Genomic DNA, 27,220 nt, shown 5'->3' with positions numbered 1-27,220 from the left:
CCAAACGGCAGAACCCGGTACTCAAAATGCCCTAACGGAGTGTTAAACGCCGTTTTCCACTCGTCCCCCTCTCTGATGCGCACGAGATGGTAAGCGTTACGAAGGTCCAACTTAGTAAAGCACCTGGCTCCCTGCAGAATCTCGAAGGCTGATGACATAAGGGGAAGCGGATAACGATTCTTAACCGTTATGTCATTCAGCCCTCGATAATCCACGCAGGGGCGCAGAGTACCGTCCTTCTTCTTAACAAAAAGAACCCCGCCCCGGCCGGAGAGGAAGAAGGCACTATGGTACCGGCGTCAAGAGACACAGATAAATAATCCTCGAGAGCCTTACGTTCGGGAGCCGACAGAGAGTATAGTCTACCCCGAGGAGGAGTGGTCCCCGGAAGGAGATCAATACTACAATCATACGACCGGTGAGGAGGAAGGGAGTTGGCTCGGGACCGACTGAAGACCGTGCGCAGATCATGATATTCCTCCGGCACTCCTGTCAAATCGCCAGGTTCTTCCTGAGAAGTGGGGACAGAAGAAATGGGAGGGATGGCAGACATTAAACACTTCACATGACAAGAAACGTTCCAGGATAGGATAGAATTACTAGACCAATTAATAGAAGGATTATGACATACTAGCCAGGGACGACCCAAAACAACAGGTGTAAAAGGTGAACGAAAAATCAAAAAAGAAATAGTCTCACTGTGGTTACCAGATACTGTGAGAGTTAAAGGTAGTGTCTCAAATCTGATACTGGGAAGATGACTACCATCTAAGGCAAACATGGGCGTAGGCTTGTCTAACTGTCTGAAAGGAATGTCATGTTTCCGAGCCCATGCTTCGTCCATGAAACAACCCTCAGCCCCAGAGTCAATCAAGGCACTGCATGTAGCACCCGAACCGGTCCAGCGTAGATGGACCGACATAGTAGTACAGGATCTAGATGAAGAGACCTGAGTAGTAGCGCTCACCAGTAGCCCTCCGCTTACTGATGAGCTCTGGCCTTTTACTGGACATGAATTGACAAAATGTCCATCAAATCCGCAATAGAGGCACAGGCGGTTGGTGATCCTCCGTTCCCTCTCCTTGGTCGAGATGCGAATACCTCCCAGCTGCATGGGCTCAGTCTCTGAGCCCGAGGAGGGAGATGGTTGCGATGCGGAGCAGGAAAACACCGTTGACGCGAGCTCTCTTCCACGAGCTTGGTGACGAAGATCTACCCGTCGTTCTATGCGGATGGCGAGAGCAATCAAAGAGTCCACACTGGAAGGAACCTCCCGAGAGAGAATCTCATCTTTGACCACTGCGTGGAGTCCCTCCAGAAAACGAGCGAGCAGCGCCGGCTCGTTCCAGTCACTAGAGGCAGCAAGAGTGCGAAACTCTATAGAGTAATCCGTTATGGATCGATCACCTTGGCATAGGGAAGCCAGGGCCCTAGAAGCCTCCCTACCAAAAACTGAATGGTCAAAAACCCGAATCATCTCCTCTTTAAAGTTCTGGTAATTGTTAGAACAATCAGCCCTTGCCTCCCAGATAGCTGTGCCCCACTCTCGAGCCCGGCCAGTAAGGAGTGAAATGACGTAAGCAACCCGAGCTCTCTCGCTAGAGTATGTGTTGGGTTGGAGAGAGAACACAATATCACACTGGGTGAGAAAGGAGCGGCACTCCGTGGGCTGCCCAGAGTAGCAAGGTGGGTTATTAACCCTAGGTTCCGGAGGCTCGGCAGGCCAGGAAGTAACAGGTGGCACGAGACGAAGACTCTGGAACTGTCCAGAGAGGTCGGAAACCTGAGCGGCCAGGTTCTCCACGGCATGGCGAGCAGCAGACAATTCCTGCTCGTGTCTGCCGAGCATGGCTCCTTGGATCTCGACGGCAGTGTTACGAGCATCTGTAGTCGCTGGGTCCATTCCTTGGTCGGATCCTTCTGTTATGCAGGTGAATGAGGACCCAAAAGCGACTTGGCGAAAACAGAGTTTTTAATCCAGTAAAGTTACTTTACAAACAAAAGGCATAATACTACTCGTAATGACGAGAACAGACTGGAGACTTAATCAAGAACTGCAGGTTGCCTCGGGAAGGCACTTGAACGTAGCAGACTCAGACACCTGCTCACCACGCAGCATCTGAGGGAAACACGACACGACAGGGCAATACATAGACACAGCACGGTGAACAATAGACAAGGATCCGACAGGGCAGGAACGGAAAACAAGGGAAGAAATAGGGACTCTAATCAGGGGAAAAGATAAGGAACAGGTGTGGGAAGACTAAATGATGATTAGGGGAATAGGAACAGCTGGGAGCAGGAACGGAACGATAGAGAGAGGAGAGAGAGGGAGGGGGAGAGAGAGGGATAGAAAAAGGGAACGAACCTAATAAGACCAGCAGGGGGAAACGAACAGAAGGGAAAGCATAATGACAAGACAATCTAAGACAAAACATGACACATGGACACTACAAGGTGTCGTCAGTGTTCCACAGGGATGCTGGCCTATGTTGACTCCAATGCTTCCCACAGTTGTGTCAAGTTGTGGTCCTTCTGTAGCTCAGTTGGTAGAGCATGGCGCTTGTAACGCCAGGGTAGTGGGTTCGATCCCCGGGACCACCCATACGTAGAATGTATGCACACATGACTGTAAGTCGCTTTGGATAAAAGCGTCTGCTAAATGGCATATATTATATATTATTAAGTTGGCTAGATGTCCTTTGAGTGGTGGACCAATCTTGATACACACGGGAAACTGTTGAGTGTGAAAAACTCAACAGCACTGAAGTTCTTAACACAAACTGGTGCGCCTAGCACCTACTACCATACCCCATTCAAAGGCACTTAAATATTTTGTCTTGCCCAGTCACCCTCTGAATGACAGATATACACAATCTGTCTCAATTGTCTCAAGACTTAAAAATCCTTCTTTAACCTGACTCCTCCCCTTCATCCACACTGATTGATGTGGATTTAACAAATTACATCAATAAGGGATCATAGCTTTCACCTGGATTCACCTGGTCAATGCTTGTCATGGAAAGAGCAGCTGTTATTAATGTTTTGTACACTCAGTGTCCATTGATACATATTGTTAAGATACATTGACACAAATAATTAAACTACAAGCAACCCCACCCCTGTGTAAAAGGGGCCACGGTTTACTTGACAAAGAGACAGATCCGCGACATTGGAATTGTTTCAGCAACACATCAATCACTTATTCAAGTGATTCCATTTGTATTTTATTTTTTAAACTATCCTCAGATTGATGGACAGGGAGTACTGGATTTGTGTGGCATTTGTGATCCCTGTCCTCCTATAAAATAGCTACAAGCTGATGTGTGTGTGTGTGTGTGTGTGTGTGTGTGTGTGTGTGTGTGTGTGTGTGTGTGTGTGTGTGTGTGTGTGTGTGTGTGTGTGTGTGTGTGTGTGTGTGTGTGTGTGTGTGTGTGTGTGTGTGTCTCGACTGTGCATCAATCTCACTCCTCCTGATGCCTGTGACTCGCCTTTGTGGTTGTGACTCCCCCGTCTCCCCCATTCTAAGGTAAACCACAGTGCTGCCCACAGCCTGTCACAGAGAACTCCCAGCGTTAACCACAACCTTTCACCTCTCGTCTCACCCTCTCCACACCCCCAACACTAAACCACCACCAGATTTAATACCTCCCTACTTGAGTCACTTGATAGTCTCTTAAAGTAATTATCTAATATGGCCTTGATTTGTCACTGTTACCTTTATAATATAGACAAAACTCTTGATTTGAGTCTTGGCAGTAACACACTTGCTTTTCGGCTTAACAGTGACATCAACAACATAAGAAAAACAGATCCTCATAGCTCTAATATGTAATTATATGTAATCCTATGAAAAAATCAACAACATCTAATGTTAACTGTATTAAATGTGCCAACATGTAAGGCATGAGTAACTAAGCTGTGTGGAACAGAGATATCTGACCCTGGTCTGGTGTGGTCTACCCGGCTAAACTATAATCAAGGGCCTGGTTAATAATGTAGCAAGACAACAACACAGCAGGTGAACGCCTAGCTGTGCACTCAAGTAGCTGTTGTTAACACACTCTCCTCTTTTGGGTTTAACAGATGGTGTGAACCTGAGATGAGTCAAGGAGGAACAGGAGGCAAAATATGTTGACACATTGCACGCATTGCACGTGTGTGCGTGCTAGTCACCTTTGTGTCTGAGCTCTCACATGAGGACCACTCAGAATTTTCGTCAGGGACAAATCAACTGTCCTTTGGTGTGAGGTAGTAGGTTGTATAGTTTTAGGGTCACTCCCAAGCTGTCGGATGACTATACAACATACTGTCTTTCCTGAAGTGGCTGTAATATCATCAGACTCTCCACATGAAGAACCCTCGTCAAAAGCTGCAATGAAAATGTACCTTTCATGCCTACATTCTTACAATATTCTTACAATATTATTACATAATTTTATAGTTGAACAGAAAATTAGGTTTCACTTCAGGTTAATTCACATTTTCTGGTTGGACTCCATCTCTAACCAACTGGTCAACCGGACTGTGCCCGGTCGGTGGTTCATGGTGTTCGCACAGGGTGAGGTAGTAGGTTGTGTGGTTTCAGGGTTGTGATTTTGCCCCATCAGGAGTTAACTGTACAACCTACTGCCTTCCCTGAAGGGCAGCAACACAACATTACAAGCATGGCCACAATGGAGCTCACCGTTTACTGTGCTGTTTTTAAGTGGAGCGCAAAGTAAAGAAGGTAAGCTATCTCAATCTTTGCCTTGGTACTACTGCACAACATCTGCTTGATATCTTGGGATTTCGAAATAGGCCTATTGTTTATCAACCTTCAATTTTGTAATAATGCATTCTGTACTAAGTCATAATAAAAAGTGAGTAGTCTTAGTCACATGTGTGTCGACTCCTTTTGGTTGTCCAGAATTGAAAATATATAGTTTTGCATGTTCCTAGAAATACTGTATGTGGCCATTTTTTATTCTGGACATGAAGACTGAAACATCTGCTGGGAGGATGGCTCAATCAATGCATAAAGAAGAATACATGTCAGGATTAAAATGTTTAACGAGACCAACATTTAGTAACGTTGTGTTGAAAGTTGCAGGGACTTGAGTTAGCTGTTTGAAATCTACAGGGTTTGTGTCCTCACTCTCTTCTCAGCCAGATGCCATGGTATTTATAGCTTTTATTGTAAATAAAATATACACACAGCCAGCCCAAAGAGCCATTAGCCAGTATATAAGGCAGATGGGCCCTCAGTCACAGATGCCCATGTCACTACTCCAGAATTTACGACTGTCGGCTTACACAGGCACACACAGTCCCAGACAGACAGAAGGAAACATGGCCGAGGGGTACATGAAGACTGCATTTTCTGTGCAAAGACACACCATCTCCAGCAGCACCCCATTTACTATTTTAACTCTATTTATAAAATGTGAAGGAAGTGAGATCACGGGGCGATCAGTTAATTGACCATGTCAATGACTTGCATAGCTGCAAGGCTATTAATCAGGTAACAACACTAGTTGGTGGTATAGATCATTGTATGTTCTGCAGCCAGGCAAGTTTTTCTTCCGTAATGATTTTAGAGACTGAATGAAAATACATTTGTAGAGATATATAGCAGTAAATATAAAAGTAAATTCAGCCATTGCAGCCTAAAAGAGCCATCCAATGATATGGTCAGGAAGCAAACTGTGGGTGCATTTTTGGAATGACCAGACTAGACCAACAAGCAATGGTTGAAAGTTCAAAAGTGGACAGTCACTTTAGCCTACTGTCTGCTCCTGTTCACTTATAGCACAGTAGACTTGCCATTGTGGAGATTATATATTTAGTTTATGTCCACATCTCAGTGGTTTTCTGTCTTTTTTTCTTTAAAGCTTATTTCGAGATTGACTGCCAGAGTTGACAGTGAATGAATGACCATCTACAAACATGTTGGCCTATTCATGGAACATTTGTAAATGTCATACAGACACTTCACATTCAAACATAAACTGACTCCTCTTTTCTATCATGTGTTGTATGTGGCTTGATGGCTACTTGGCCTTATTCTGTCATTGTGCTTTTAAATTGAACAAGACAAATTCCCTATTGTATAATTTTCTATTCAATTGCATATTGGACAGTGTTTTGCAATTTAATTAGTAGTGGGTGAAGGAGTCTTTCTGTGGAAAGTTAACTCGGGGTTAATGAAACTGTAGGATTAATGAAAAGCTTTGACATGACTCTGTGAACCTGGCCAGCAGGCATTCTCAAATCTCAATTATCATTGTGGTTTAACAAGAGGCTTTTAATCGAATGGAAATCTCAACTGCGTGGAACGGGCGTCTCTCACTGAGACCTCTGATTTCCTATTCGCTGAAACCTTAGGTGTGTCAGGAGGTGGGTGCTTCTCCGGATCTGTATTACTGCATCATTTTCGAAAGGGAGTGTGATCATTTTGACAGAGTCAGTGGTGGACAGCACAGGCTTGCTGGTATCAAAGGGACTATAGGCACCTGCCCCCACCAATTTCACCACTGACAGTTGTGTTCAGCACGCTTTGCAACCATATGGATTGGACAGTCATCGTTGAGGTATAAACTCTCTCTCTTGTTGTTCTGCAAAATTGTTATAATAGCCTACGCAGGATATACTGTTAGGACGAAGGAATTAAAAACTGCATCCTTTTAACCTCATTCTGATCGATTTAGATCAACATTTGTCTTTAGTGTCGTGTTGAATTATAAAACAACATTAATTGAGTTAAATTCTGGAAAGTAGAGATCGCCACCTAATACACTAAAAAGTATCAATTCTGCATAGGGTGTTAATATTGTCACATACACCGGATAGGTGCAGTGAAATGTGTTGTTTTACAGGGTCAGCCATAGTAGTACAGCGCCACTGGAGCAAATAAGGGTTAAGTGCCTTGCTCAAGGGCACATCAACAGATTTTTCATCTTGTCGGCTCAGTTCATTCAAAACAGTGACATTTTGGTTACTGGCCAAACACTAACTGCCCGCCCACTTAAAGTTGGGCATTAGGGTGGATTTCTGGTTACAATAACTTACATACAGTACAGTAACCTAGGTTAAGCTATATTCTTATACAAAGTTGGCCTAATGCAAATGGTATTTACTGCATAAAGCATGCATTCATCCATCGATTGTTCTCAGAATGCCAATGGTGTGACGGGAAATATTCACAACCACTTCCTTGCTTGTGTATACCGGTTTTTGTCATAGTCTTGTAGCAGCCAACATGTTTATGTTTGTAGTACTAGGCTACACATACTTTTTTCTTAGGTGGAGCTAAGAGATGAAGGGGGTAAGTAAGGTTACTGTATACAAGACTCTTGACCTAAATGAAAGGTAATTTGGTTTTAGTATACCAGCATACCAGATTTTAGCATACCAGATTCGGCTAATCTCGATACTGATGACTAAACAAGCTCCCGCGCTGAGGTCTGTTCAACGCTGGTCCGACCAATCTGATTCCACGCTCCAAGACTGCTTCCATCATGTGGACTGGGATATGTTTCGTATTGCGTCAAGCAACAACATTGACGAATACGCTGATTCGGTGAGCGAGTTCATTAGAACGTGCGTTGAAGATGTCGTTCCCATGGCAACGATTAAAACATTACCAAACCAGAAACCGTGGATTGATGGCATTATTCGGGTGAAACTGAAAGCACGAACCACTGCTTTTAATCAGGGCAAGGTGACCGGAAACATGACCGAATACAAACAGTGTAGCTATTCCCTCTGCAAGGCAATCAAACAAGCTAAGCGTCAGTATAGAGACAAAGTAGAATCGCAATTCAACGGCTCAGTCAATCACGGATTACAAAAAGAAAACCAGACAAGTCACAGACCAGGATGTCTTGCTCCCAGGCAGACTAAATAACTTGTTTGCCCACTTTGAGGACAATACACGCACGCCTCCAACTAAATTATCAAGTTTGAGGAAGACACAACAGTGGTAGGCTTGATTACCAACAAAGACGAGACTGCCTACAGGGAGGAGGTGAGGGCCCTCGGAGTGTGGTGTCAGGAAAATAACCTCACACTCAACGTCAACAAAACTAAGGAGATGATTGTGGACTTCAGGAAACAGCAGAGGGAACACCCCCCTATCCACATTGATGGAACAGTAGTGGAGAGGGTAGTACGTTTTAAGTTCCTCGGTGTACACATCACAGACAAACTGAATTGGTCCACCCACACAGACAGCATCATGAAGAAGGCGGAGCAGTGCCTCTTCAACCTCAGGAGGCTGAAGAAATTCAGCTTGTCACCAAAAGCACTCACAAACTTCTACAGATGCACAATCGAGAGTATCCTGTCGGGCTGTATCACCGCCTGGTATGGCAACTGCACCGCCCACAACCGTAAGGCTCTCCAGAGGGTTGTGAGGTCTGCACAACGCATCACCCGGGGCAAACTACCTGCCCTCCAGGACACCTACACCACCCGATGTCACAGGAAGGCCATAAAGATCATCAAGGACAACAACCACCCAAGCCACTGCTTGTTCACCCCGCTATCATCCAGAAGGCGAGATCAGTACAGGTGCATCAAAGCTGGGACCGGAGACTGAAAAACAGCTTCTATCAAGGCCATCAGACTGTTAAACAGCCACCACTAACATTGAGTGGCTGCTGCCAACACACTGACTCAACTACCACCACTTTAATAATGGGAATTGATGAAAAATATATTACTAGCCACTTTAAACAATGCTACTTAATATAATGTTTACATACCCTACATTATTTCTCTCATATGTATACATATATACTGTACTCTATATCATCTACTGCATCTTTATGTAATACATGTATCACTAGCCACTTTAAACTATGCCACTTTGTTTACATACTCATCTCATATGTATATACTTTACTCGATACCATCTACTGCATCTTGCCTATGCCGCTCTGTCCCATCACTCATTCATGTATCTTTATGTACATATTCTTTATCCCTTTACACTTGTGTGTATAAGGTAGTAGTTTTGGAATTGTTAGTTAGATTACTCGTTGGTTATTACTGCATTGTCGGAACTAGAAGCACAAGCATTTCGCTACACTCGCACTAACCATGTGTATGTGACAAATAACATTTAATTTGATTTATATGCAGGTGTCTTGTTTACATTTTAGTAGACGCTCTTATCCAGAGCAACTTACAGTAGTGAGTACCTACATTTACATACTTAAAACAAAAAAAATGCACTTGTCACCCATGGGAATTTAACCCACAACTCAGGCATCGCAAGCACCGTGCTCTACCAACTGAGCACACTAAGGACCATGGTTACTTTCTGTTAAAAGAGGACAAGATAGTATTATAGCTCTGCTATACACAGAACGAAAATATACATGCAACATGCAACAATTGTAAAGATTTTATTGAGTTACTGCGCCATGAGGAAATCAGTCAATTGAACTAAATTCATTAGGCCCTAATCTATTGATTTCACATGACTGGGAATGCATATCTCTGTTGGTTACAGATATCTTGGATAAGAAAACCAGTCAGTATCTGATGTGACCACTCTTTGCCTCATGCATTGGCGCGACACATCTCCTTTCGCATGGAGTTTATGAGGCCGTTGGGTGACATGTCTGAGTATGCAGGCAATGGAAGAACAGGGACATTTTCAGCTTGCAGGAATTGTGTACAGATCCTTGAGACATGGGGCTGTGCATTATCATGCTGAAACATTAGGTGATGACGGCGGATTGATTCCATGACAATGGTCCTCTGTAACTCGTCACGGTATCCCTGTGCATTCAAATTGCCATCGATAAAATGCAATTTTCTACATAGTGTTGAGTCATCCACATACTTTACTCAAAGCCAGTGTGGCATATCATTGGTAAAGATTGAAAAATCTAAGGGGCCTAGACAGCTGCCCTGGGGAATTCCTTATTCTACCTGGATCATGTTGGAGAGGCTTCCATTAAAGAACACCCTCTGTGTTCTGTTAGACAGGTAACTCTATCCACAATATAGCAGGGGGGGGGGGGGTAAAGCCATAACACATATGTTTTTCAACCAGCATGATCGATAATGTCAAAAGCCACACTGAAGTCTAACAATACATCTACCACAATCTTTTTATCAATTTATCTCAGCCAATCATCAGACATTTGTATAAGTGCCATGGTTGTTGAATGTCTTTGCCCATAGGTGTGCTAAAAGTCTGTTGTCAATTTGTTTAATGTAAAATAGCATGACATCTGGTCAAACACAATTTTTTCCAAATGCTTACAAAGAGTTGGTAACAGGCTGATTGGTTGGCTATTTGAGCCAGTAAAAGGCTCCTCCGCTCTCTCCACTGGCTTCCAGTTGAAGCTCGCATCCGCTACAAGACCATGGTGCTTGCCTATGGAGCTGTGAGGGGAACGGCACCTCAGTACCTCCAGGCTCTGATCAGGCCCTACACCCAAACAAGGGCACTGCGTTCATCCACCTCTGGCCTGCTCGCCTCCCTACCACTGAGGAAGTACAGCTCCCGCTCAGCCCAGTCAAAACTGTTCGCTGCTCTGGCCCCCCAATGGTGGAACAAACTCCCTCACGACGCCAGGACAGCGGAGTCAATCACCACCTTCCGGAGACACCTGAAACCCCACCTCTTTAAGGAATACCTAGGATAGGTTAAGTAATCCCTCTCACCCCCCCCCTTTAAGATTTAGATGCACTATTGTAAAGTGACTGTTCCACTGGATGTCATAAGGTGAATGAACCCATTTGTAAGTCGCTCTGGATAAGATCGTCTGCTAAATGACTTAAATGTAAATGTAATGTATTCTTGGGTAGCGAAATGACTTTTGCTTCGCTCCAGGCCTGAGGGCACACTCTTTCTAGTAGGCTAGACACAACAATCATTTTTTAACCCCTCCCACACTCACTTTACGTAATTCAAAACTACAATGCTTATCTTTCATTTAACTAGGCAAGTCAGTTAACCTCTTGCAGCTAGGGGGCACCATTTTTATGTTTGGAAAAATAACGTTCCCAAAGTAAAACGGCCTATTTCTCATGACCAGATGCTAGAATATGCATATAATTGCAAGATTAGGATAGAAAACTCTAAAGTTTCCAAAACTGTAAAAATATCATCTGTGGGTATAACAGAACTGATATTACAGAACTGATATTGCAGGCGAAAAGCCTGAGGATAATCCAATCAGGAAGCCTCTTATTTTGAAACCTGTGTTCCTATGCATGCCTGTTCTCCATTTAAAGGGATATCAACCAGATTCCCTTTTCTGTGGCTTCCCTAAGGTGTCAAGTCTTTAGACATAGTTTCAGGCTTTTAGTTTGAAAAATGAGCGTGAAGGATCACATTGCGTAAGTGGAGAGGTGGGGGCCCTCAGGGTGAGATGGTGCGCAATTGAGTGAAGCGGCCATTGTTCCTCCCATCACTACTAAACATATTGTATGACCTCTTACACATTATATTAGGCCCAGCCTTTGGAACTTTGGTTTCCTAGATATGGCTACTAGATTGTCATCACTATATTTGATGGATTTGGATACTGCTTTAAAGCAAATTTCTGCAGCATGTGATCAATAAATGTTGTTGATTTCATTCTTGTGCAGTTTGTAACTACCTTGTTAGGTTGATTCACCAGAACCAAGTTGCAGGCGTTGGTGATAGTTTGAAGCTTTTTTCTTGAGTGGGCAGCTTGATGAAAGCCAGTAAATGTTTAACATATACACCTCTCTGTTGATATCACATACAAGCATTTCACACATATTATGCAGATACTGACTTTTAACACTTGGTGGTCTACAGCAGTGTCACGGCCTGACCGTAAAGATCCTTTTATTCTCTATGTTTGTTTGATCATCAAATAATAATCAAATAATGTACCACACGCTTACCACACTGCACCTTGGTCCGGTCATTTCCTTGACGACGATCGTGACAGAACTACCCGCCACAAAAAGACCAAGCAGCGTGGTCAGGAGGAATGGACGTGGGAGGAGATCCTGGCTGGGAGGGATCGCCTCTCATGGGAGCAGATGGAGGCATCAAGGAGGGAGCAATTTTACAAGGGGTCACGGCTAGCACGGAAGCCCAAGAGGCAGCTCCCCCCAAAAATTTGGGGGTGGGCACATGGGGAGATTGGCGGAGTCAGGGTTTAGACCTGATCCAACTCCCCGTGTTTACCGTGGGGAGTGTGTGACTGGTCGGGCACCATGTTATGCGGTGATGCGCACCATGTCTCCAGAGCACAGTCACATCCCGGTGCACTATATTCCAGCTCCTTGCATTGGCCGGGCTAGAGTAGGCATCCAGCCAGGACGGATGGTGCCGGCCCAGCACTCTTTGGCCCAGGATATCCTGCGTCAGCTCTGCGCACTGTCTCCGGTGCGTCAGCACAGCCCAGTGTGTCCTGTGCTAGCGCCCCGCATTTGCCGGGTAAAAGTAACCATCCAGCCAGGACGGGTTGTGCCAGCTCTACGCTTGAGACCTCCAGTGCGCCTCCATGCACCAGGCTTCCAGTGCATCTCCCCAGTCCGGTGAGACCTGTTCCGGTTCCACGTACCAGGGCTCCAGTATGTCTCACCAGCCTGGTAAGTCCTGTGGCAGCTCCACGCACCAGGCTTCCAGTACGTCTCCTCAGTCCGGTGAGACCTGTTCCGGCTCCACGTAAGAAGCCTCCATTGATGATCCATGGCCCGGAGCCTGTAGTGATGATACATGGCGCGGAGCCGCCAGTGATAATCAATGGCACGAAGCCGCCAGTAATAATGATCCATGGCACGAAGACTGTAGTGACAATCCATGGCAAGGAGCCTCCAGCGAGGGTCCCCAGTCCGGGGCTTGCAGCAAGGGTCCCCAGTCCGATGCCTGAGGAGAGGGCCCCCCGTCTGGGGCCTGCGGACAAACCTGTAGCCATATTACTTCAACAGTATTTAACTTGAGATCCTCTCTAAGCTTTACAGGAATGTGCTTCTGAATATAGACCGCAACACTCCCCCATTGGCATTTCTGTCTTTTCTATAGATGTTATAACCATGTATTGCTACCACTGTATCAAAGGTATTATCTAAGTGAGTTTCAGAGATAGCATATAAATGTAATCTGTTTACGAGCAAGTTAATGATTTCATGAACCTTGTTTCTTAGGCTAAATATGTTAAGGTGGGATATTTTTAACAGTTTCCTGAGATGTTTGCTTGTAATGGGTGAGGCCCCAACATGTGTGAGAGGTGGGACAAAGGAGGTATCACAGGTATGAAGAGTGGAACTAGGGGCTCCATTGTAAACTAAAACAATGATAACTAACCTGAACAACAGTATACAAGGCATATTGACATTTGAGAGAGACATACAGCAAGGCATAAAGTAATCGCAGGTGTTGATTGGGAGAGCTAGCTAAAACAACAGGTGAGACAACAGCTAATCAGCTAACACAACAGGTAAAATGGCGATGACTTAGGCAGAGAGGGTCAGATTAACTACACACAGAGCCTGAGTTTGTGGCTGGGGCCGATAGATTTAAAAAAACAGAATGGAGTACCGTGATTAATGGACAGTCCAGCAGGCATCAGCTATGTAGCCAAGTGATCATAGTGTCCAGGTGGCAGCAGTAGATGGAACAGGGAACCCGCCACTACGCTAGCAGGCGACAAGGCGTTTAAAGTTAGTAGCCCTCCAACGGAGGCCGGTTGAAGTTACAGCGGATGGAGTATTCGTTGGCAGACCAGTTGTGGTGGTGTGGCGGGGCACCGTGTCGACAGAGAATCTAAGCCAGGTGGCGAAAGAGGTATTGTAGAATTTAGGTTGCTGACCGGGAGATGCGCCTGGCTCACGGGTAACTGGTGCTTGCTTCGTGGCAGTGGCGTTAGCCACTATAGCCAATCGGTAGCAGCGGTGATCCGGTGCCAAGGTCCAGAGTTTACAGCAAGGACCCGGTGGAGTATTGGGCTGTAGCCGGATCACCGCTGCAGGTGAACAGCTGAGTAGGCCGGGAGGTGGGCCTCAGGGATAGCGTCAGTGAGCTACATTTACATTTACATTTAAGTCATTTAGCAGAAGCTCTTATCCAGAGCGACTTACAAATTGGTGCATTCACCTTATGACATCCAGTGGAACAGTCACTTTACAATAGTGCATCTAAATCTTAAAGGGGGGAGGTGAGAAGGATTACTTATCCTATCCTAGGTATTCCTTAAAGAGGTGGGGTTTCAGGTGTCTCCGGAAGGTGGTGATTGACTCCGCTGTCCTGGCATCGTGAGGGAGTTTGTTCCACCATTGGGGGCCAGAGCAGCGAACAGTTTTGACTGGGCTGAGCGGGAGCTGTACTTCCTCAGTGGTAGGGAGGCGAGCAGGCCAGAGGTGGATGAACGCAGTGCCCTTGTTTGGGTGTAGGGCCTGATCAGAGCCTGGAGGTACTGAGGTGCCGTTCCCCTCACAGCTCCGTAGGCAAGCACCATGGTCTTGTAGCGGATGCGAGCTTCAACTGGAAGCCAGTGGAGAGAGCGGAGGAGCGGGGTGACGTGAGAGAACTTGGGAAGGTTGAACACCAGATGGGCTGCGGCGTTCTGGATGAGTTGTAGGGGTTTAATGGCACAGCCAGGGAGCCCAGCCAACAGCGAGTTGCAGTAATCCAGACGGGAGATGACAAGTGCCTGGATTAGGACCTGCGCCGCTTCCTGTTTGAGACAGGGTCGTACTCTGCGAATGTTGTAGAGCATGAACCTACAGGAACGGGCCACCGCCTTGATGTTAGTTGAGAATGACAGGGTGTTGTCCAGGATCACGCCAAGGTTCTTAGCGCTCTGGGAGGAGGACACAATGGAGTTGTCAACCGTGATGGCGAGATCATGGAACGGGCAGTCCTTCCCCGGGAGGAAGAGCAGCTCCGTCTTGCCGAGGTTCAGCTTGAGGTGGTGATCCGTCATCCACACTGATATGTCTGCCAGACATGCAGAGATGCAATTCGCCACCTGGTCATCAGAAGGGGGAAAGGAGAAGATTTAATTGTGTGTCGTCTGCATAGCAATGATAGGAGAGACCATGTGAGGTTATGACAGAGCCAAGTGACTTGGTGTATAGCGAGAATAGGAGAAGGCCTAGAACAGAGCCCTGGGGGACACCAGTGGTGAGAGCGCGTGGTGAGGAGACAGATTCTCGCCACGCCACCTGGTAGGAGCGACCTGTCAGGTAGGACGCAATCCAAGCGTGGGCCGCGCCGGAGATGCCCAACTTGGAGAGGGTGGAGAGGAGGATTTGATGGTTCACAGTATCGAAGGCAGCCGATAGGTCTAGGAGGATGAGAGCAGAGGAGAGAGAGTTAGCTTTAGCAGTGCGGAGCGCCTCCGTGATACAGAGAAGAGCAGTCTCAGTTGAATGACTAGTCTTGAAACCTGACTGATTTGGATCAAGAAGGTCATTCAGAGAGAGATAGCGGGAGAGCTGGCCAAGGACGGCACGTTCAAGAGTTTGAGAGAAAAGAAAGAAGGGATACTGTAGTTGTTGACATCGGAGGGATCGAGTGTAGGTTTTTTCAGAAGGGGTGCAACTCTCGCTCTCTTGAAGACGGAAGGGACGTAGCCAGCGGTCAGGGATGAGTTGATGAGCGAGGTGAGGTAAGGGAGAAGGTCTCCGGAAATGGTCTGGAGAAGAGAGGGGATAGGGTCAAGCGGGCAGGTTGTTGGGTGGCCGGCCGTCACAAGATGCGAGATTTCATCTGGAGAGAGAGGGGAGAAAGAGGTCAGAGCACAGGGTAGGGCAGTGTGAGCAGAACCAGCGGTGTCGTTTGACTTAGCAAACGAGGATCGGATGTCGTCGACCTTTTCAAAATGGTTGACGAAGTCATCTGCAGAGAGGGAGGAGGGGGGGACGGGGAGGAGGATTCAGGAGGGAGGAGAAGGTGGCAAAGAGCTTCCTAGGGTTAGAGGCAGATGCTTGGAATTTAGAGTGGTAGAAAGTGGCTTTAGCAGCAGGGACAGAGGAGGAAAATGTAGAGAGGAGGGAGTGAAAGGATGCCCAGGTCCGCAGGGAGGAGAGTTTTCCTCCATTTCCGCTCGGCTGCCCGGAGCCCTGTTCTGTGAGCTCGCAATGAGTCGTCGAGCCACGGAGCGGGAGGGGAGGACCGAGCCGGTCTGGAGGATAGGGGACATCGAGTCAAAGGATGCAGAAAGGGAGGAGAGGAGGGTTGAGGAGGCAGAATCAGGAGATAGGTTGGAGAAGGTTTGAGCAGAGGGAAGAGATGATAGGATGGAAGAGGAGAGAGTAGCGGGGGGAGAGAGAGCGAAGGTTGGGATGGCGCGATACCATCCGAGTAGGGGCAGTGTGGGAGGTGTTGGATGAGAGCGAGAGGGAAAAGGATACAAGGTAGTGGTCGGAGACTTGGAGGGGAGTTGCAATGAGGTTAGTGGAAGAACAGCATCTAGTAAAGATGAGGTCGAGCGTATTGCCTGCCTTGTGAGTAGGGGGGGAGGGTGAGAGGGTGAGGTCAAAAGAGGAGAGGAGTGGAAAGAAGGAGGCAGAGAGGAATGAGTCAAAGGTAGACGTGGGGAGGTTAAAGTCGCCCAGCACTGTGAGAGGTGAGCCGTCCTCAGGAAAGGAGCTTATCAAGGCATCAAGCTCATTGATGAACTCTCAGAGGGAACCTGGAGGGCGATAAATGATAAGGATGTTAAGCTTGAAAGGGCTGGTAACTGTGACAGCATGGAATTCAAAGGAGGCGATAGACAGATGGGTAAGGGGAGAAAGAGAGAATGACCACTTGGGAGAGATGAGGATCCCGGTGCCACCACCCCGCTGACCAGAAGCTCTCGGGGTGTGCGAGAACACGTGGGCGGACGAAGAGAGAGCAGTAGGAGTAGCAGTGTTGTCTGTGGTGATCCATGTTTCCGTCAGTGCCAAGAAGTCGAGGGACTGGAGGGAGGCATAGGCTGAGATGAACTCTGCCTTGTTGGCCGCAGATCGGCAGTTCCAGAGGCTACTGGAGACCTGGAACTCCACGTGGGTCATGCGCGCAGGGACCACCAGATTAGGGTGGCTGCGGCCACGCGGTGTGGAGCGTTTGTATGGTCTGTGCAGAGAGGAGAGAACAGGGATAGACAGACACATAGTTGACAGGCTACAGAGGCTACGCTAATGCAAAGGAGATTGGAATGACAAGTGGACTACACGTCTCGAATGTTCAGAAAGTTAAGCTTACGTAGCAAGAATCTTGCTGACTAAAATGATTAAAATGATACAGTACTGCTGAAGTAGGCTAGCTGGCAGTGGCTGCGTTGTTGACACTACACTAATCAAGTCGTTCCGTTGAGTGTAATAGTTTCTTCAGTGCTGCTATTCGGGGGCTTGCTGGCTAGCTAGCAGTATCGTTTACGTTACGTTGCGTTAAGAGAACGACAATAGCTGGCTAGCTAACCTAGAAAATCGCTCTAGACTACACAATTATCTTTGATACAAAGACGGCTATGTAGCTAGCTACGATCAAACAAATCAAACCGTTGTACTGTAATGAAATGAAATGAAAATGTGATACTACCTGTGAATGCGACTGGGTTGTTGAGTGCGAAGTTCTATTCGGAAGACGTTGGCTAGCTGTTGGCTAGCTAGCAGAGTCACCTTCGTTAAGGACGACAAATAGCTGGCTAGCTAACCTCGATAAATTAAGATAATCACTCTAAGACAACACTCTAAACTACACAATTATCTTGGATACGAAGACAGCAAAGACAGCTATGTAGCTAGCTAACACTACACTAATCAAGTCGTTCAGTTGAGTGTAATAGTTTCTACAGTGCTACAGTGCTGCTAATCGATGGACGTTTGCTAGCTGGCTAGCTGGCTAGCTGCTGGGCAAATAGCAGTGTAGACTACGTTAGGACGACGAAATACGACAATTACACAATTATCTTTGATACAAAGACGGCTATGTAGCTAGCTAAGAAGAAATTGCTAAGATTAGACAAATCAAACCGTTGTACTATAATGAAATTAAAAAAGTTATACTACCTGCGGAGCGAAATGCCGATGCGACTAGCTAGCTGTAAACTAGCTGTGAAGATCAGAAGTAGTGGTCAAGAGATTACGGCAGGAATCCGGTGTTGTGGAGAGACAGTCCAATACTGGTAGGCTGCCGCGTATTATCCAGGCTAAGAACAGGACTGGTATCTGTGCAGAAGGTAAAAGCCGATAGCAGTGGCTAACAATGACCGAATAGCTAATTAGCTTACCTTCTGGAGGTTCTTGAATATGTTCTAAAATTACAAATACATTGGGTGAGGCAGGTTACCGGAAGGTATAATCGAATTAAAAATCGAAAAAGTGAAATATATACACAAAAAACACATCTTGGACTTATATTCAGGGTCTTCGAGGTTCCAGTGGTGGAAAAAGTACACAATTGTAATACTTGAGTAAAAGTAAAGATACCTTAATAGAAAATGACTCCAGTAAAAAAGAAAGTCACCCAGTAAAATACTGTAACGATGTACACTAAGAGTCAGGATGCAAGTTCAGGGAGTGAATAAGTTTAACAACTAAATGAACAAATAAATGAACAAAACAAGAACCACAAACAGCTCACCGACATGAAACAGCAACAATGACGACTGGAGAAGAAACCAAAGGGAGTGACATATAAAGGGCAGGTAATCAAGGAGGTGATGGAGTCCAGGTGAGTGTCATGATGTGCGTACTGCTTGTGACAGGTGTGGGACCTAATGAGCAGCCTGGTGACCTTGAGGCCGGAGAGGGAGCACACGTGACAAATGCTACTTGAGCAAAAGTTAAAGTATTTGGTTATATATATACTTAAGTATCAAAAGTAAATGTAATTGCTCAAATACACTTAAGTATCAAAAGTTTTAAAAAATCCCTTCAGTTTTTTCTGATTGTTTAGGCACTATCTTTGAAACTATAGGCTATTTTTGCACACTAATCACAAAGCCTTACACCAAACCAGCCAAACATTTTACATTTCTTGCAAAACTCTTCAAACTCTTTAAAAAAAGTGTTTTTGCGTCATTACGGTACACACAAAACATAATTTGAATATGCATATGAAGCACCAACTACGCACTGATCATATCAATGAAAAACACTTGTGGCTTTTTCTTTTTCTGTGTGCAGGGCATAGCAGTTCACAATAAAGTTGTGTCATACATGTAGTTTACACACAGGAATCCAAATGTGTAAAGTATGGATGTGTATTCTGAACATAACATACTAGCAATTCAAATAAGGGTACATTCTTTAAATATTTTTTGTCACAAAATTTTCTAACACTCCTCAAACAAAAAAAGCACAGTAGAAAAAAAACATTTTGGCTTCATCTTGCCTTATTTATGGGTCTGGCCATAAGACTCCATATCACATGCGATGTTGTCTTGAGCTAGGCAGCGTGGAAAGTATCACCTGGAGTGCCGTATCCAGGCCTGGCAAGACCCCTGATTGATGTCTCCACAAGCCTCCTCCATTGCCTGTAGAAGGGGTTGGTAAGGGCTGGCAATCATGCACCTTCCAATGCCATGCAGAGAATAATTCTTCATTAGGATTCAAGAACGGAGAGTATGGGGGAGATTGAGTGCAATGAAAAGTGGGTGACCTGGGAAACCAATCGCGGACCACAGCAGCCTGGTGGAAACTAACATTGTCCCAGATGATAACGTACCTGGGCTGCTCTGGCCCCTGGTCATTAGGGATTAGTCTGTTATGGAGGGTATCATCAAATGTGATAATGTGTGCAGTGTTGTATGGGCCTAGTATTGCATGATGGTGAAGCACGCTGTTTTTACTAATAGCCGCACACATTGTTATGTTGCCACCATCTTGTCATGGGACGTTGATGATGGCATGGTGTCTGAAGATATTTCTGTTGCAGCCCCTTGTTTTTGCAGGGTTGAAACCTGCCTCATCCACATATATTAGCTCCATGACTCTCTGAAAGAGACAAGACAAAACAATGTAGCATAGTACAAAAAGGAAGGGATCAGTCAATATGATGTAGCACCATACACTTCCAGATCCAGAACCAATGACAAGGATACTATTGTTATGCAGGTGAATGAGGACCCAAAAGCGACTTGGCGAAAACAGAGTCTTTATTCCAGTAAAGGAAAATAGGCAATACTCCTAGACAAATCGGAGCAGAAAACAAAACATAAAAAACTAATTCCACTCGTAGTGACGAGGACAGACTGGAGACTCGACCATAAACTGTAGGTTGCCTCGGGAAGGCACCGACCGTAGCAGACTCAGACACCTGCTCACACGCAGCATCTGAGGGAAACAAGACACGACAGGGCGAGACAAAGACACAGCACGGCGAACAATATACAAGGATCCGACAGGACAGAAACGGAAAACAAGGGGAGAAATAGGGACTCTAATCAGAGGACAAGATAGGGAACAGGTGTGGAAAGACTAAATGAGTGAGTAGGAGAATGAGGAACAGCTGGGAGCAGGAACGGAACGATAGAGAGAGGAGAGAGAGGGAGGGAGAGAGAGAGGGATAGAAAAAAGGGAACGAACCTAATAAGACCAGCAGGGGGAAACGAACAGAAGGGAAAGCATAATGACAAGACAATATAAGACAAAACATGACAGTACCCCCCCACTCACCGAGCGCCTCCTGGCGCACTCGAGGAGGAATCCTGGCGGCAACGGAGGACATCATCAATCAGCGAACGGTCCAGCACGTCCCGAGACGGAACCCAACTCCTCTCCTCAGGACCGTAACCCTCCCAATCCACTAAGTATTGGTGACCCCGTCCCCGAGAACGCATGTCCATGATCCTACGTACCTTGTAAATAGGTGCGCTCTCGACAAGGACGGGGGGGGAGGGAAGACGAACGGGGGTGCGAAGAAAGGGCTTGACACAGGAGACATGGAAGACAGGATGGACGCGACGAAGATGTCGCGGAAGAAGCAGTCGCACAGCGACAGGATTGACGACCTGGGAGACACGGAACGGACCAATGAACCGCGGAGTCAACTTACGAGAAACTGTCGTAAGGGGAAGGTTACGAGTGGAAAGCCACACTCTCTGGCCGCAACAATACCTAGGACTCTTAATCCTACGTTTATTGGCGGCTCTCACAGTCTGTGCCCTGTAACGGCAAAGTGCAGACCTCACCCTCCTCCAGGTGCGCTCACAACGTTGGACAAACGCTTGAGCGGAGGGAACGCTGGACTCGGCAAGCTGGGATGAGAACAGAGGAGGCTGGTAACCCAGACTACTCTGAAACGGAGATAACCCGGTAGCAGACGAAGGAAGCGAGTTGTGAGCGTATTCTGCCCAGGGGAGCTGTTCTGCCCAAGACGCAGGGTCTCTAAAAGAAAGGCTGCGTAGTATGCGACCAATCGTCTGATTGGCCCTTTCTGCTTGACCGTTAGACTGGGGATGAAACCCGGAAGAGAGACTGACGGACGCACCAATCAAACGACAGAACTCCCTCCAAAACTGTGACGTGAATTGCGGACCTCTGTCTGAAACGGCGTCTAACGGAAGGCCATGAATTCTGAACACATTCTCGATGATGATTTGTGCCGTCTCCTTAGCGGAAGGAAGCTTAGCGAGGGGAATGAAATGTGCCGCCTTAGAGAACCTATCGACAACCGTAAGAATCACAGTCTTCCCCGCAGACAAAGGCAGACCGGTAATGAAGTCTAAGGCGATGTGAGACCATGGTCGAGAAGGAATGGGAAGCGGTCTGAGACGACCAGCAGGAGGAGAGTTACCTGACTTAGTCTGCGCGCAGTCCGAACAAGCAGCCACGAAACGGCGCGTGTCACGCTCCTGAGTAGGCCACCAAAAGCGCTGGCGAATAGAAGCAAGAGTACCTCGAACGCCGGGATGACCAGCTAACTTGGCAGAGTGAGCCCACTGAAGAACAGCCAGACGAGTAGAAACAGGAACGAAAAGAAGGTTACTAGGACAAGCGCGCGGCGACGCAGTGTGCGTGAGTGCTTGCTTAACCTGTCTTTCAATTCCCCAGACTGTCAACCCGACAACACGCCCATAAGGAAGAATCCCCTCGGGATCAGTAGAAGCCACAGAAGAACTAAAGAGACGGGATAAGGCATCAGGCTTGGTGTTCTTACTACCCGGACGGTAAGAAATCACAAACTCGAAACGAGCGAAAAACAACGCCCAACGAGCTTGACGTGCATTAAGTCGTTTGGCAGAACGGATGTACTCAAGGTTCTTATGGTCTGTCCAAACGACAAAAGGAACGGTCGCCCCCTCCAACCACTGTCGCCATTCGCCTAGGGCTAAGCGGATGGCGAGCAGTTCGCGGTTACCCACATCATAGTTGCGTTCCGATGGCGACAGGCGATGAGAAAAATAAGCGCAAGGATGAACCTTATCATCAGACTGGAAGCGCTGGGATAGAATGGCTCCCACGCCTACCTCTGAAGCGTCAACCTCGACAATGAATTGTTTAGTGACGTCAGGAGTAACGAGGATAGGAGCGGTCCTTCTGTAGCTCAGTTGGTAGAGCATGGCGCTTGTAACGCCAGGGTAGTGGGTTCGATCCCCGGGACCACCCATACGTAGAATGTATGCACACATGACTGTAAGTCGCTTTGGATAAAAGCGTCTGCTAAATGGCATATATATATTATTATATATTATATATTATATATATATATATATATAAAACGTTCTTTGAGAAGATCAAAAGCTCCCTGGGCGGAACCGGACCACTTAAAACACGTCTTGACAGAAGTAAGAGCTGTGAGAGGGGCAGCAACTTGACCGAAATTACGAATGAAACGCCGATAGAAATTAGCGAAACCTAGAAAGCGCTGCAACTCGACACGTGACCTTGGAACGGGCCACTCACTGACAGCTTGGACCTTAGCGGGATCCATCTGAATGCCTTCAGCGGAAATAACAGAACCGAGAAAAGTGACGGAGGAGACATGAAAAGAGCACTTCTCAGCCTTCACGTAGAGACAATTCTCTAAAAGGCGCTGGAGTACACGTCGAACGTGCTGAACATGAATCTCGAGTGACGGTGAAAAAATCAGGATATCGTCAAGGTAGACAAAAACAAAGATGTTCAGCATGTCTCTCAGAACATCATTAACTAATGCCTGAAAAACAGCTGGCGCATTGGCGAGACCAAACGGCAGAACCCGGTACTCAAAATGCCCTAACGGAGTGTTAAACGCCGTTTTCCACTCGTCCCCCTCTCTGATGCGCACGAGATGGTAAGCGTTACGAAGGTCCAACTTAGTAAAGAACCTGGCTCCCTGCAGAATCTCGAAGGCTGATGACATAAGGGGAAGCGGATAACGATTCTTAACCGTTATGTCATTCAACCCTCGATAATCCACGCAGGGGCGCAGAGTACCGTCCTTCTTCTTAACAAAAAAAAACCCCGCCCCGGCAGGGGAGGAAGAAGGCACTACGGTGCCGGTGTCAAGAGACACAGACAAATAATCCTCGAGAGCCTTACGTTCGGGAGCCGACAGAGAGTATAGTCTACCCCGAGGAGGAGTGGTCCCCGGAAGGAGATCAATACTACAATCATACGACCGGTGAGGAGGAAGGGAGTTGGCTCTGGACCGACTGAAGACCGTGCGCAGATCATGATATTCCTCCGGCACTCCTGTCAAATCGCCAGGTTCCTCCTGAGAAGTGGGGACAGAAGAAACGGGAGGGATAGCAGACATTAAACACTTCACATGACAAGAAACGTTCCAGGATAGGATAGAATTACTAGACCAATTAATAGAAGGATTATGACATACTAGCCAGGGATGACCCAAAACAACAGGTGTAAAAGGTGAACGAAAAATCAAAAAGGAAATAGTCTCACTGTGGTTACCAGATACTGTGAGGGTTAAAGGTAGTGTCTCATATCTGATACTGGGGAGATGACTACCATCTAAGGCGAACATGGGCGTAGGCTTCTCTAACTGTCTGAAAGGAATGTCATGTTTCCGAGCCCATACTTCGTCCATAAAACAACCCTCAGCCCCAGAGTCTATCAAGGCACTGCATGTAGCACCCGAACCGGTCCAGCGTAGATGGACCGACATAGTAGTACAGGATCTTGATGGAGAGACCTGAGTAGTAGCGCTCACCAGTAGCCCTCCGCTTACTGATGAGCTCTGGCTTTTACTGGACATGAATTGACAAAATGTCCAGCAAGTCCGCAATAGAGGCACAGGCGGTTGGTGATCCTCCGTTCCCTCTCCTTAGTCGAGATGCGAATACCTCCCAGCTGCATGGGCTCAGTCTCTGAGCCAGAGGAGGGAGATGGTTGCGATGCGGAGCGGGGAAACACCGTTAATGCGAGCTCTCTTCCACGAGCTTGGTGACGAAGATCTACCCGTCGTTCTATGCGGATGGCGAGAGCAATCAAAGAGTCCACACTGGAAGGAACCTCCCGGGAGAGAATCTCATCTTTAACCTCTGCGTGGAGTCCCTCCAGAAAACGAGCGAGCAGCGCCGGCTCGTTCCAGTCACTAGAGGCAGCAAGAGTGCGAAACTCTATAGAGTAATCCGTTATGGATCGATCACCTTGACATAGGGAAGCCAGGGCCCTAGAAGCCTCCCTACCAAAAACTGAACGATCAAAAACCTGAATCATCTCTTCTTTAAAGTTCTGGTAATTGTTAGAACAATCAGCCCTTGCCTCCCAGATAGCTGTGCCCCACTCTCGAGCCCGGCCAGTAAGGAGTGATATGACGTAAGCAACCCGAGCTCTCTCTCTAGAGTATGTGTTGGGTTGGAGAGAGAACACAATATCACACTGGGTGAGAAAGGAGCGGCACTCCGTGGGCTGCCCGGAGTAACAAGGTGGGTTATTAACCCTAGGTTCCGGAGGCTCGGCAGACCAGGAAGTAACAGGTGGCACGAGACGAAGACTCTGGAACTGTCCAGAGAGGTCGGAAACCTGAGCGGCCAGGTTCTCCACGGCATGACGAGCAGCAGACAATTCCTGCTCGTGTCTGCCGAGCATGGCTCCTTGGATCTCGACGGCAGTGTTACGAGCATCTGTAGTCGCTGGGTCCATTCTTTGGTCGGATCCTTCTGTTATGCAGGTGAATGAGGACCCAAAAGCGACTTGGCGAAAACAGAGTCTTTATTCCAGTAAAGGAAAATAGGCAATACTCCTAGACAAATCGGAGCAGAAAACAAAACATAAAAACTAATTCCACTCGTAGTGACGAGGACAGACTGGAGACTCGACCATAAACTGTAGGTTGCCTCGGGAAGGCACCGACCGTAGCAGACTCAGACACCTGCTCACACGCAGCATCTGAGGGAAACAAGACACGACAGGGCGAGACAAAGACACAGCACGGCGAACAATATACAAGGATCCGACAGGACAGAAACGGAAAACAAGGGGAGAAATAGGGACTCTAATCAGAGGACAAGATAGGGAACAGGTGTGGAAAGACTAAATGAGTGAGTAGGAGAATGAGGAACAGCTGGGAGCAGGAACGGAACGATAGAGAGAGGAGAGAGAGGGAGGGAGAGAGAGAGGGATAGAAAAAAGGGAACGAACCTAATAAGACCAGCAGGGGGAAACGAACAGAAGGGAAAGCATAATGACAAGACAATATAAGACAAAACATGACAACTATAGCTTTCCTGCACAAATTCATATCTCAGTTGTTTTACACGGTCTGAGTTTCTTTCTAAAGGGACTCTACAGCTGCTTCATCCTGATTATATTGCGTTTCAGTAGACAGTACAGTGCAGAGAGACTCACTCTGTTGACGTTTTGGGATATGGTGTTCTCTAAGTCTGACACAGTTATTTGCAATGACCATATTTACAATGTGGGTCTCCTGCTCTGGGGTGAACAGTCAACCTCTTCCACCAGATACAGGTTTTCTTGCAATTCTGCAAAAACATTTGAATGGTTTTAGTGATAGAGCCTTCTCATTATGAAAGTACAGTACATATTACTGTACCAGTAAAACTACAGCATTTACAGTTACTGACTGGTTCTCCTTTCAAAATATCCAGATGATACCTGCAACAGTATAGCGGCACCAGATTTGTTTGAACCCGTTGCCCAGCCTCCCTCATGCTCATCCCATGGTTGACAACATGGTCAACCAGTCGTTCTGATTTCATCAGTTATTGTGTTCTGACCCCCCTTCCTCTTCCCTGTCCTCGCCTTCTCTCCTGTCCTACTTCACCTCTTCCTTATCCTTCTCCTCCTCTTACTTCTTCACCTCCTCATCCTCCTCTTCCTCCTCTAGTTCTCACCCTTCTTACCCCTTCTTACGTCCAATATTGGCCTCCATTGCTGTCCAAACCGAATGTTTACCTGTGGCCTATATGTAGTGCTCAAGCTCTGATTTGTAATTTAAGTCATTATTTAAGTGTTTTCACATGTGTCAATGTGAAAAGGCAATTGGTGAAATAATGTTACAATGTAGAGACCAATGTTTACAGTTTTGCTAGAAGTGTGTTATAAAATTATAAACTGAGTGTAAAGCAGAGAACATGCATTCAGTTTGGCTCACTTGGTAAATGCATTGGCTACAAGTGTTAATGGTTTCAGAGATAGTGCTTCAAGAATCACTGTTAGTGTTTAAGTATTCAGAAAAAAACTGTAATCAATCCAGATTGCACAATTTTCTTATTTTTAACATTTACGGATACCCAGGGGCACTCTCCAATGCTCAGACATAATTTACAAGCAAAGAACCCCCTACAAAAACTATTATAATAATTTAAAATAATTTAAAAAATAAAGCATTCATTTTTAGTGAGTCTGCCAGATCAGAGGCAGGGATTTTCTCTTGATAAGTGTGGAAATTGGACCATTTTCGTGTCCTGCTGAGCATTCAAAATGTAACAAGCACTTTTGGGTGTCAGGGAAAATATTAAACAAGTACATTTAATTTTTACCTTTATTTAATGCAACCGCTGTGTCAGATTTCAAAAAAACTTTACGGAAAAAGCATACCATGCAATAATCTGAGTACGGCGCTCAGACACCAAACAAGTCTAAAAGATATCCTTCATATAGTGCAGTCAACAGAAGTCAGAAATAACATTATAAATATTCACTTACCTTTGATCTTCATCAGAATGCACTCCCAGAAATCCCAGTTCCACAATAAATGTTTGATTTGTTCGATAAAGTTAATCGTTTATGTCCAAATAGCTCCTTTTGTTAGGGCGTTTGGTAAAAAAATCCAAACGCACGTGCAAGTCCAGCCAAAATGTCGGACAAAAAGTCCAAAATGTTATATTACAGGTCA

General features: G+C 46.4%; 1 long non-coding RNA gene across 1 annotated transcript in view; it reads left to right on the top strand.

Annotated features, from left to right (window-relative positions):
- The first annotated feature begins 6,451 nt into the window (after positions 1-6,451).
- The window catches only part of LOC124017798, a 28,061-nt gene continuing 7,292 nt past the window's right edge, over positions 6,452-27,220 (top strand). The window contains exon 1 of the long non-coding RNA XR_006835527.1: positions 6,452-6,572. This is a non-coding gene — a long non-coding RNA (uncharacterized LOC124017798). The remainder of the gene's footprint in view (positions 6,573-27,220) is intronic.

The sequence above is a fragment of the Oncorhynchus gorbuscha genome, unplaced genomic scaffold (genome assembly GCF_021184085.1).
Source record: "Oncorhynchus gorbuscha isolate QuinsamMale2020 ecotype Even-year unplaced genomic scaffold, OgorEven_v1.0 Un_scaffold_330:::fragment_2:::debris, whole genome shotgun sequence".
Lineage (NCBI taxonomy): Eukaryota > Metazoa > Chordata > Actinopteri > Salmoniformes > Salmonidae > Oncorhynchus > Oncorhynchus gorbuscha.
Note: the sequence above shows the minus strand (reverse complement) of the source record. Positions and strands in the feature narration are given on the sequence as shown.